Here is an 11,158-nt window from a genome sequence, read left to right on the forward strand (position 1 = left end):
GTCAGTCTGTTAACACCCCTGATCCTTGATCCTGGCTTCGCAAGTGAATCGGTGTGGTTAGTGCACAGTTGCTTTGACCCTCATAGCAGTGAATTAGCAACTAGCAGGGCTCAGGCTGCCTGCCACTCCAGGACCCCCACCCCCACCCCATTTTCCATTCCACAGTCCGTCCTTCTCTTCCTCTGATAGTTCACGGCCTGCTTTATTTTTCCTCTGGATGCCAAACATTTGGCACCTTCCTATTGCAGCATCTAATAAATCTTCATCCTCCCTTCTCAGCCGCAGGGCGGCTACTCACTGCTCCACCCCTTTTCATCTGGTCTGCCACGATCTTGCATCTGCCGCAAATATGCCTGATTGTTTCCAGACAAGAATGCAAATATTCAAGAATTCCTGCCCATTTTCGTCCGCACGATGAGAACTCAAACTCGGTGGGTCTCCAGTCCAAGCCGCTTCTCAGGGCAGGGATCCTCAGATCATCCCAGCTGCCCAGTTCTGGCTAGAAACCTCCCACCATGACAGACCAGCCGTGATTCTAGGGGGCAGCCTGCCCTACTGCTTCACAGCCCTCCCTAACCGGAAAGTCCTTATATCAAGTTTGGATCCCTCTCTATAAAGTCTTGGGCTGCTGGCTATTGTCCTGCCCGAGGTGCGCTGACCGAGACCCCAAAAGACATCTCCAACTCTACAAGGACATCAGACACGGGCGAGGAGGGGCTGCAGATGGCCTGTTGAGGAATTGCAATGGGAGGCCCTGACTTCCTTTCTTCCTCCCCCTCCTCATAGGAAAGGGGGGAGATAAAGCTGGGCTCCCGACTGCCTCGAAAGCATCAGCTGGCTAGGCTCAGCTTCCAGGCAAAAAGAGGCATCTGGCAGGACCGGGTGTGCCGGGGGGATCCGGAGGAGGAACTATGGAGTTGGCTCCCCCTCCCCCGTCCGACTGATTCCAGGCTGAGCCCACCCAGAACTTCCTGGAGCTGGTTGCCCTCTGCAGCCCCGGGCACCCACCGAGGGTAGCTGCTGCATTATCCCAACTAAAGAGGGCTTGGCCAGCAGCAGCATGCCAGCCATACCGCTCGTGTGTGCCACAAGGACGCCTCTCACTTAAGCAGCAGCTTTCATTCACCTGTGAACGGCAGCCCCAAGGACCAGAAGTGGGTCAGTCTCTGCCCTCTGACTGATGAGCCAGGCTCGTTTCTCTGCCGGCCTCCCTGCGAAGTCTTGCATGGCACATGCTGGGCAGCTGAGCTTGCACTGGCAGGCAGGTGGCCAGACTGGATGCACAGCCTCCCCACTGCGCCCCTTAATTAGCAACCTGTCAAATTGCTGCCTGGCTGCCAGCCTCATTGCGGGGCCAAACGAGGCCTCCCCCACCCCCCCATCTTCCTGGGCCGGCCCCTTTTCTCCACAGGTACCTTGCACGCCTGTAGCTGAAGAGCTCCGTTTCTGCCCATTCCCAAATGTCTCAAGCTCACCAAGACCCTCTTTTCGGTCTGCTGGATGGCAGCTTTCACGAAGTGGCTGGGGAAAGACCCTCCCAGACAGATCAGGACACCCGAGGCAGCCCCAGGGGAGCTTCCAGAGGCAGCCAGGAGACAGAACGACAACCACAGAGGCTAGGCGAGTCCCAGCAATGTCTCCTCCAGACCTAACAAGTTCATCATGTTTTGGGACCTTATTAACCACCTTATTAGAGGCAAACAATTCAGGAGCTCTGAATCAGCCGGAAGGGAAGTCGCCTCCCTCACTGCTCTCTTATTCTGAAGCTTTAAGCAGCTGCATCTGTTTAACTGGCAGGAAGCCGCAAGAGGCCAACAGCTGCCCTGCACACAGCTGGGCTCACTCTTGGAACATGGACTCTGTGCACGTCACCAGAAGCAGCCCAGGCATTTCTTTTATTCATTTATGTCTTAGATTTCTATCCGACCTTTATAACTTGAAGGAAAGCAGGCCATCAAAGCTGACCCTCAGCCAGAGCACAGAACAATTCACAGAAGCAGGGCGAGATCAGAAGGCATGGAGAGACCGCCTGGCCCATGGAGGGGCCAAGAGTCGGACACGACTGAACGGACAGCATCCTTCCTCATCCTCATCTTCCTCATCAGTAACTCAAGGCGGCAAACACAGCATATCCTCCCACTTCCAGTTCAGAACGAGGGAAGGTAGTTTTGGCTGCAAAGCCACTACTGAGGATAAGGTGGGCCCAGGGTCTTCCCCTCACAGCAAGGAGGGGCAGAGGCCGAGCTCCGAGAGGAAAGTGCACCTCTGGGCTCCTTAGTCTGGAGCAGAGAGGGTGGGCGGCTACAGTGACCCCTACCCCTATCCAGCCCACCTCACAGGGTTGCTGTTGTGGGGAAAACGGGAGGAAGGAAGATTACATGTTTGCCACCTTGAGTTGTTTATAAAAAAATGAAGGCAGGATAACAATAAACGAAGAGTTTAACCCTGTCTTCATCCTTGGATGGGAATGCTATCTGTTGCTCTGCCCAAGCTACTTCCTCATTTCTTGAAGTAGCCCGGCCTCGGGAAGGAAGCCACAGCCAGGCAGGCTGAGGGCCTAGCTCTCTGCACTTTTAGGGGGCCAACTCGCCCATAGCGATGCCCCAAGAGTAGTGCCAGCCCTCCCAGCGCCAGTGGTTCCCTCCCTTCCTGTCAGCCAGCCGTCGGTCTTTCGTGGGATGTGGCCGATGGAGTTTCCACGCACCCCACCACTGCCCCCCTTTCCTCTAGTTCTGGCTGGTTTTTCTTAGCAGCTGCATTTTGCGAGCAAACCTTTGCATTCCTGAAATAAAGAAGCTGCTGCCAAGGCGTTCTTTTGCGCCGCCTGGCAACGAGCAGAGAAGCGCTTTGTATGCTCCAGCCAAGGGCTCCAGGGCCTCCTGTGCCCAATGAACTTTCGTGCCATCAATACAGTGCCAGGGAACCTGCTCTCAACCCTTTCTGGGCACCTGATCTCCTCTGGCTCAAAGATGCAGCCCACTGTTCCAGCCTGAGGCCCCGGGCTACTCTCCTGTTCTCTTGGGGCCTGGCTGGGGGTGCTCGGAAGCATCTCCGCGGGCTGGGGAGGGGCTCTCTTCTCAAAGTCACTCAGCTGGCCAGATCCCTTGGCCATGACTGACATGGGTCTGAGTCCCATTATCTGGGAGGACGTTGACCCTGAGGGAGTGGACATTCTGGCTGTGAGACTGGTCACCTGTGTTTGGACCCATGGCCCCCCTGCTTGGTCAAGGCCTCCTGTGAGTGTGTCCAAACAGCGGCCAATGCCCTCGTGGGACGGGGTGCTCCCACCTGCCTTGCAGGAGGCACCTCCTTCTCATGAGGCCATCTTTGGACCCAACAGTGCTGGGCAAGCTTTGTCTGGTCCCCAACCTCCCCCTTCAGCTATCCAGGGCCCTGGATGAGCGGATTCTCTGGGCTCTTTTCAGTCAGAGTTCAGGCCGGGGCATAGCACCGAAGCAGCTTCAATTCAACCCTGCAAAGGCAGCAGGGCTCTGGGTCTGCCCCCCCTCCCCCGCAGATGACATGTCATCTTTGGATGGAGTGGCGGTCTCCTGGACTTCGCCAGTGCGCTATTTGAGGTCCTGCTAGACTCACAAAGAGCAGATGGCAGTCAAGGCTTGGAGGGTCTTTATACAGGTTTCTCCTGTGTGCCAACTTCATCCTTTCCTGGACCAGGAAGACTTGCTCACAGCCACTCATGTCTTGGTTACTGCAACACACTCTCCATGGGATTGCCCTTGAAGGCCACCCAGAAATTACCACTGAACCACTATGTGGCAGGAGGTCACGCAATGCCTGATGCCCTTAGATTCACCGATGTTATAAACATATTTATACCTGTGTAGCATGACCTACAATGGCTCAAAGTTTCTTTCTCAGTGCTATTCAAGGGACTGGCTCCATTCATTCATTCATTCATTCATTCATTCATTCATTCATTCATCCATCCATTAATTGAAAGCATTTATACAGCTTCCTGTCTTATAATGAAGTCTGGCTTTTCCATATATGGCACAGGGCCTGGTGATTTGCAGGACTGTTTCTTCCTAAGGACATCCACCTATCTGAACTCTACCAGATTCAATTTAATTTAATTTAATTTAATTAATTCAATTTATATGCTGCCCCTCTCCGAAGACTCAGGGCAGCTCACAATACATTTTAAAGAATCATTATAAAAAAACATTTAAAAATTAAAAACATTAAAAACATTAAAAACTCATTCACGCCGTTCATGGCCAGATCTCGTCAGATCACAAGAGCGAGATCAACAGCCCCAGCCCTGCCGGAAAAGCCAGGTCTTCACCGCTTTTCGGAAGACCAATAGGGTGGGGATGGTCCGGACCTCAGGAGGTAACTGGTTCTAGAGAGCTGGGGCAGCCACAGAGAAGGCCCTCCCCCACGGGCCCGCCAGCCGGCATTGTTTAGCTGACGGGACTCGGAGGAGACCAACTCTGTGGGATCTTACCGGTCGCTGGGAGCTATGCGGCAGAAGGCGGTCTCGAAGATACCCTGGCCCTGAGCCATGTAGGGCTTTAAAGGTAATAACCAACACCTTGAATTGTGACCGGAGACCAATAGGAAGCCAGTGCAGTTTGCGGAGAATTGGTGTAATGTAGGTGTATCTAGGTGCACCCATGACAGCTCGCGCAGCTGCGTCCTGGACCAACTGTAGTCTCCGAACACTTTTCAAGGGTAGCCCCATGTAGAGCGCGTTGCAATAATCTAACCGTGAGGTGACAAGGACATGAGTGACTGTGAGGAGAGCCTCCTGATCCAAGTAGGGTCGCAATTGGTGCAAAGGCCCTCCTAGCCACAGCTGTCAGATGTTGCTCTAATCTTAGCTGTGAGTCTAGGAGGACACCCAAATTGCAAGCCCGTTCTGAGGGGGACAATTTCTCCCCCCAGAACCAAGGATCAGATTCGGGGTGGGGGGGCAGATGGGGGGTGGTGGATCAAGCTTCTGGTCCCTCCCCTTAAATGTTGCCCTATCTTTTCCCTGGCAACCCGTGCCCTATGGAGCATCCTTCCCCCCTGAATTTCGGCAGGCCCCCACTCTTTTAACCTTCCAGAAAGCACCTGAGCCTTGGCTCTTCCCCCAAATGCGAGGATAGGGTGAGATAACCTTAATTATGGGGCGGGGGTGTAAATATTTTTGGCTTTAATATCTTGGTGCCAGTATTTTTATTGTAAATAAACGTGGTTTTATCTTTTGTTGTGAGCCGGCCGAAGCGATGATACGAAAAGTCTTAAATAAATAAATTCCCAGCCGAAGGGCGGGCAGGCGGGCGGTGCCCCCGGGTCCTCTCGGTGTTTGTCTTAGGCGCACGCAGCCGCCGGGACGGGGGAGGGGGGGAAGGGGAGTGGCCGCCTGTAGAAACCCCGAGTTCCCCCGAGTGAGTGAGGCTTCCTGGGCAGCCCCGGTTGCTTTCAGCGCCAAGGCTGCGTTTCCCGGTGAATCAGCTGCGCTTCCTTGGAACCCGCCGGAATTTCCCCAACGCCCGTCCAGTGCGCGCGTAGGGGAGCGGGGAGGGGAAGCCGCCCCAAAGGGAAGGCCCGGAGGCGTTGGCGGAAGCCTGGGGGCCTGAGAAGCCCAACAGCCGCTTCCTTGTGCTGCGGGAAGAGAGCCGGAGGAGTCGGGCTGTTGAAAGGGCGGGATGCGGAAGGCGAGAGCCGAGCCGGAGCTCCCAGGGGGACAAGCTCAGCCCCGCAGACGGGATGGGGGCGGGGAGCCCTTAGACCGCGGAGGCCGTTCCGGGGACCGAGCGAGGGGCGGCGACCACGAAGCTCCCCTGAATCCCGAAAGTTCCGGGGGGAAGTTCCAGGAAGCCTCTCAGGGCCGGGCCTGATTATGCGCCGATGGGCTCCTTGCGGAGGCCGCTGAGCCGGCGCTTCGTTTCCTGCCTCTCCAGCAGTTCCTTAATTATCACCCTCCGCAGGACCGGCCCTCCGGTCGCCTCGGCCTCGGCCCCGGGGCTGGCGCTGCAGGCAGCTCGGGCTGCTCCCCTGAGGGGTCCCATGACTAAGCCCTGACCCGTTCCCGGGGGTTTTCACGGCGACCCACTCCGGCCCCACTCAGCTTCTGCCCGCCCGCTGCGCTCTCCCCACCCCCTCACACCTGCAGACGACATCTTCCAGGTCGACGGGAAGGGGGCGCCGGGGTCTCGGCTAGTGGACGGTGCCTGATCACCTGAGCTCCAAGAAGGGCTCCATGAGCTCCTTCTCAGGCGCCGCTCAGCCTGGTCCCTTCTGCCCCAAGGGAAGCACAGGGGACGGATCAGGCTTCTGTGGCGGTTCCGCATTACTGCAAAATAACATTGCCCTAAAACATGATTATCCAGATCATCCTCCCCTTCCTGCTCTGCAAATTTGCCAGCCTCTGGGTACCAGGTTGACCCCTCCTTGCCCTTGGCCCCCTCCCAGGCTGCAGCCCCCTACCCTTGTCGGCCCCCTGCAGCTAGAAGCACAAAGCCGGAGGAGGAGGAGGAGTTCTTACCTGACGTTAATTGGGATGGGTGCCACCATTTTGCTTTTGCCCCAGTCCAGCTTTCTTCACAACCATATTTGCCCCCCCCCCCCCCCCGCCCCGGTGTAATTCCGTGACTATGGGGCACTGTCAACAGCAGCCCCCATTTCCCTTCTCAAGAGGGCAGACGCAGAAGGGCAGGGAAGGAGCCTCTGCCCATCAACACCCAGGACGGCTGCACCACTTTCTCCAGGCAAACCAATGTTTTGGGTTTTCTTGGTGCTGCTTTGTTTATGTATCACCTGCGGAGGCCACCCATCTCACTCAGGAGTGACCCTGGGCGGTGTGCAATTAAAAGTGAGTCGGCTCCCTTCGGTTTCCTTTTTACTTCGTGCTTATTTTGGGACTCTTGGCCTCAGGTTTTCTGGTGTTCCTGGCATTAGCTCCCTTCTCTCCGTTCGTGAAGCTCCTAGGGAGCTCTGGTGGTCCAGGCTAGGGGAAGGGCCAATCCCAGTTTCTGCTGCCTCAATCAAAGCCCACCTGGACGTGTATGTCCAGCCCTGGTCACTACGAAGCAGAAGGGATGCTGAGGAGCTGGACGTCGCTGGGCGCAGTGGAGAAGCCACAGAGACGGGCAGGGCTTAAGCCCCACAACACAGGCATAGATTATGGGAAGATTATTCTCTGTGGTGGCTGAGAGCAGCCCCAGAAGCAGGGGAGGCCCCAGTGGGAGCTCCCACTTCCCAACTAAGGAAAGGCGCCTGTCCTGGAGAGCTGTGACTCAGTAGCTCAGAAGTCCAGGTAGGGGCGGGGGTGTCCATCTCTGGAGGGCCCCAAAGAAACACTGGCCAGTCATTGGTTTGGGGTGGACTGGAGATGCCTGTCTTCAGTCGCAAGGGGGACTGATGCCCAGGGGGTGGACTAGAAGACCTCTAGGATTCTGTGACTTCACTTCTTGTGACTGGCTTCTTGGCTTCTTTCTCCACGGATTCCTGAAAAACAGGAAGAAGGAGGCAGATTCCCCTCAGCGCTGCTTTTTGCACCCCATGGGCTTCAACCCCTTCTCAGGACCCTTCTCTCTCCTCCCTGGCCTTAAAGCAAGACCAGCCTGCCCAGGAGGGATTTGTGGCACTGGCTGTTGGACCAGCCACAGCACTGGCTGGTCCAACACCACAGCGAAGCCCACTCAGAGTTGCTGCAGGCAGGCGCCTTTCATCCAGGCCAGGGAGGCCACCGGGGCTCCTTCCACAGACACGGTCCAGCCCTGTGATGGTGAACCTATGGCACGCATGCCAGAGGTGGCACGCAGAGCCCTCTCTGCTGGCACGCACATCATCACCCCAGGTCAGGTCTCCGTGGCGTTTCTTTTGTGAGCTTCTGTGTTCCTGCAAATGACAAAACTGAAGCTCAATAAAGAAAAAGATCTTGCCTCTTGCTGCGCTGCCGGTGTTGGGATGCCCCATCTCCTGCTGGCCAGTTGGTCTTCGGGTCCCTGCTGCACATGCATGCATGTCTGTGCATGCCCGCCTGCATGCCTGCACATGTGCATGGCTGTGCATGTGCATGGCTGTGCACGCTAGCACATGTCCACACATGCATGTCCTTGTGCGCACCTTTCAGTTTGGGCATGTGTACGTGCGCATATTGGGCACTCGGTGTCTAAAAGGTTCACCATCACTGGTTCAGCCCCTCTTCATACCAGACACTACTTGCAGAGCTGGCCTTCTGGGAGGCCCCTCCCAGTCCCCGCCCCAAAAACGCTGAAGAGGAGAAGGGAAGGTTCGGCAAGCCAGGGGGACAGAATAGAGGGTGACTCACCAGCCAGCCAAACTTCCAAGGCTGCTGCTGCTGCCATCTGCCTTGGCCCACATCTGGGCTGGCAGGAGAAGAGCCGGAGGGAGGACTTGGGCTGCTTCCCTGCGGAAGTCCCAGGAGATGCCAGCAGCCCCTGCTTTGCTGCTACCATGCCTGCTCTCCCTCTCCCCTTCCGCCCTGTGCTTGCCAGGGAACAGTGGGGGCGGCATCTGGTGGGGGAGCTATATGCAGGACTGCACCCAGCAGCACAGAACCCCATGCAAGGGTGCGCCCAGCCCTTTCCTCCCATTTCTTCAGCCAGGAAGGGGTCCAGCAATCCCTGCTTTGTCCTCGCCTGCAGGGCACTGGTCCCGGTCAGCCCTGGCAGTGCCAGTGGTCCCCCAGTGACAGACAGCAACTTCATCCTGACCCCCACCAACCCGGGCACACCTTTCCCATTATTTCCCCTTTTGGGGACGTGTGTGCCACCCGCCCAGAGCTTGCCAGGAGACAAGATCCGGAGGGGGCATTCAGCTGCCACCAGAGATGTTGGACCTCACCTCCTGCAGGCTAGCTGAGACTTCATTTTCCAATCATGTGAGCTAATGAGGGGGGCTCCCCTGCCCACAAACCTGCAAATTTCTTCCTTAGGCACAAGCCCCCGGGGCAAGCTGTAGCTCCAGAGTGGGGCAGAGGCTCCTGGTCTGGGAAAGAAGGGGCGATCCATACCAGTTTGGAGGGCCTATAACTGATGGAAAATACTTCTTACTACCTCCCCAGTGGAAGGTAGGCAAAGGGGACAGCCGCTGCCATCGCACCCCATAATGAGCTTTGGCCCTCAATTTTGCCTTGCAGATTCTGGTTCTCACACCAGGGGCCACCACCAGGCAGTGGGATGGAAGCAAAGGAAGGGATAGCACCCACATGGGAGGAGTCGGGTCAGACCTAGACCCTCCCTCCCTTGTGCCTGCCTACTGTGAGGGAGGGCACACGGCTGTCTCCAGACTGCTGCCTAGGGGGCAAAGTCAAGCAGAGACCCTGCTGTGCCCAAGGAACACAAGCCAGGAGCCGGGGCATGTGGGTTGGTGGCTCTTCCCCAGAGCCAGGGCAGCCAGGCAGACTCACGACCAGGCCAGGCCAGTTGCTGAGCTTTCAAGGCCTTGTCTCAACCCAGGGAAGGCAGGGTTACCTTTTAACCTGTTACCAGTGGTGAAATCTAAAATTTGTTACTACCGGTTCTGTGGGCTTGGCTTGGTGGTGGTGGTGGTGGTGGTAATGTGACTGGGTGGACGTGGCCAATTTTTTTTTTTTTTACTTTTAAAAGCATTTTTTCCACCGAAGAGGTTGTAGAAAAAATGCTTTTAAAAGTAAAAAAAAAAGCCTCTGATGATTGTGCGGCTCAGCTGGGCATGGGGGAGGGGGCAGGGATTTTTGCTACCGGTTCTCCGAACCACCCGCCTCCATCGCTACCAGATCGGGTGATCCGGTCCGAACCAGGAGCATTTCACCCTGGCCTGTTAACATTTGTTACCAGCAGTGTGGGGGATCTGGCGGTATTGTTTCAAGGAGGTGTGGGGAGAAACCCAAACTCTACATAGGAAGGAAAAGGATGGGTCAGCCCCATGGCAAACACCATCCAGCAGAAATAGGTGCACAGTGATGCCTGTTGGGGTAGCCCCTTCCCCAAAACCTCGAGTCTGCATTGTTAAATCTGAGGCGTCTGAAACTGTGGGGTCGTTGGTGCTCTCTGAGATTGGTTGCTTTCTTGCAGACATTTCATGACCCAACTAGGTAACATCATCAGTGCAAGTGTAGGATTTGCTCCGTGTAGTTTTCTTCTCGTTGGTACTTTTTTAGACTGTTTCCTAATATGATTTGATTGCTTGTTTGTTCCCTATGACTATCATTAAGTGTTGTACCTTATGATTCTTGACGAATGTATCTTTTCTTTTATGTACACTTGAGAGCCTATGCTCTCAGTGTACATGCACACAAATTCCTTGTGTGTCCAATCACACTTGGTCAATAAAGAATTCTATTCTACTCTACTCTACTCTACTCTACTCTACTCTACTCTACTCTACTCTACTCTACTCTACTCTCTACTCTACTCTTTTCTATTCTATTCTATTCTATTCTATTCTATTCTATTCTATTCTATTCTATTCTATTCTATTCTATTCAGATATTGTTTGTCTGCGGTTAATCCCTGCTTATCGGGATTTGGCCACTAGATAGGATAGGTTCTTTTTGTTTCTTTGTTTCCTTCTTAGCTTTTCTATTGTCTCTGATGTATAAATCTGGTTTATCTCTATGTTATTTGTTGATAACTGATTTATCTAAATGAAAAGTTTCCAGGAATTCCCTGGCATTTTGGATTTGGTTTGGTCTAGGATGCTTTCCCCCCCCCTGCCCCCCCGGGTGATAATGTGGCTGAGGCTGTCCATATGCATATGGAGGGATTAAGGAGGGTTCATCGTGTTTTCCGACTGCTGGTTTTCATTCAGGGATGAGCTTTGCCTGTCTGTCCTACATCGTGACTGCTACAGTCCTTGGACTGCATTTGAAGATGGATCAGTTTTTCCTCTTCTTGGGCCTCTGGGTCTCCTGGTTTACTTGAGGTGTTTGAAGGGCTTTAACTGGGGTGTGTGCTGTAGCCATGCCTTGTAGCGATAGTGCTGTGTCAGTTATTTCTGGGTTGTTTTTCTTGGTTCTTCTGGAACCAACATCGCTTCTAGGAGGGAGCTCCATAAAGAGGTCACCGTGTGTGGCAGCCCTGAAAAAGGCTCGCTCTGTGCCAAAAAGGGGCTAGCCTGGCTCCACCAGCGTTGCCCCCACCCAGCACAGAAGAGGCTCTCAGCCCTCCCCCGAACCAGGCGAGGCCATCTTGGGCTTGGA

This window comes from Pantherophis guttatus, chromosome 3 (assembly GCF_059756535.1).
Source record: "Pantherophis guttatus breed Tessera chromosome 3, ASM5975653v1, whole genome shotgun sequence".
NCBI lineage: Eukaryota > Metazoa > Chordata > Lepidosauria > Squamata > Colubridae > Pantherophis > Pantherophis guttatus.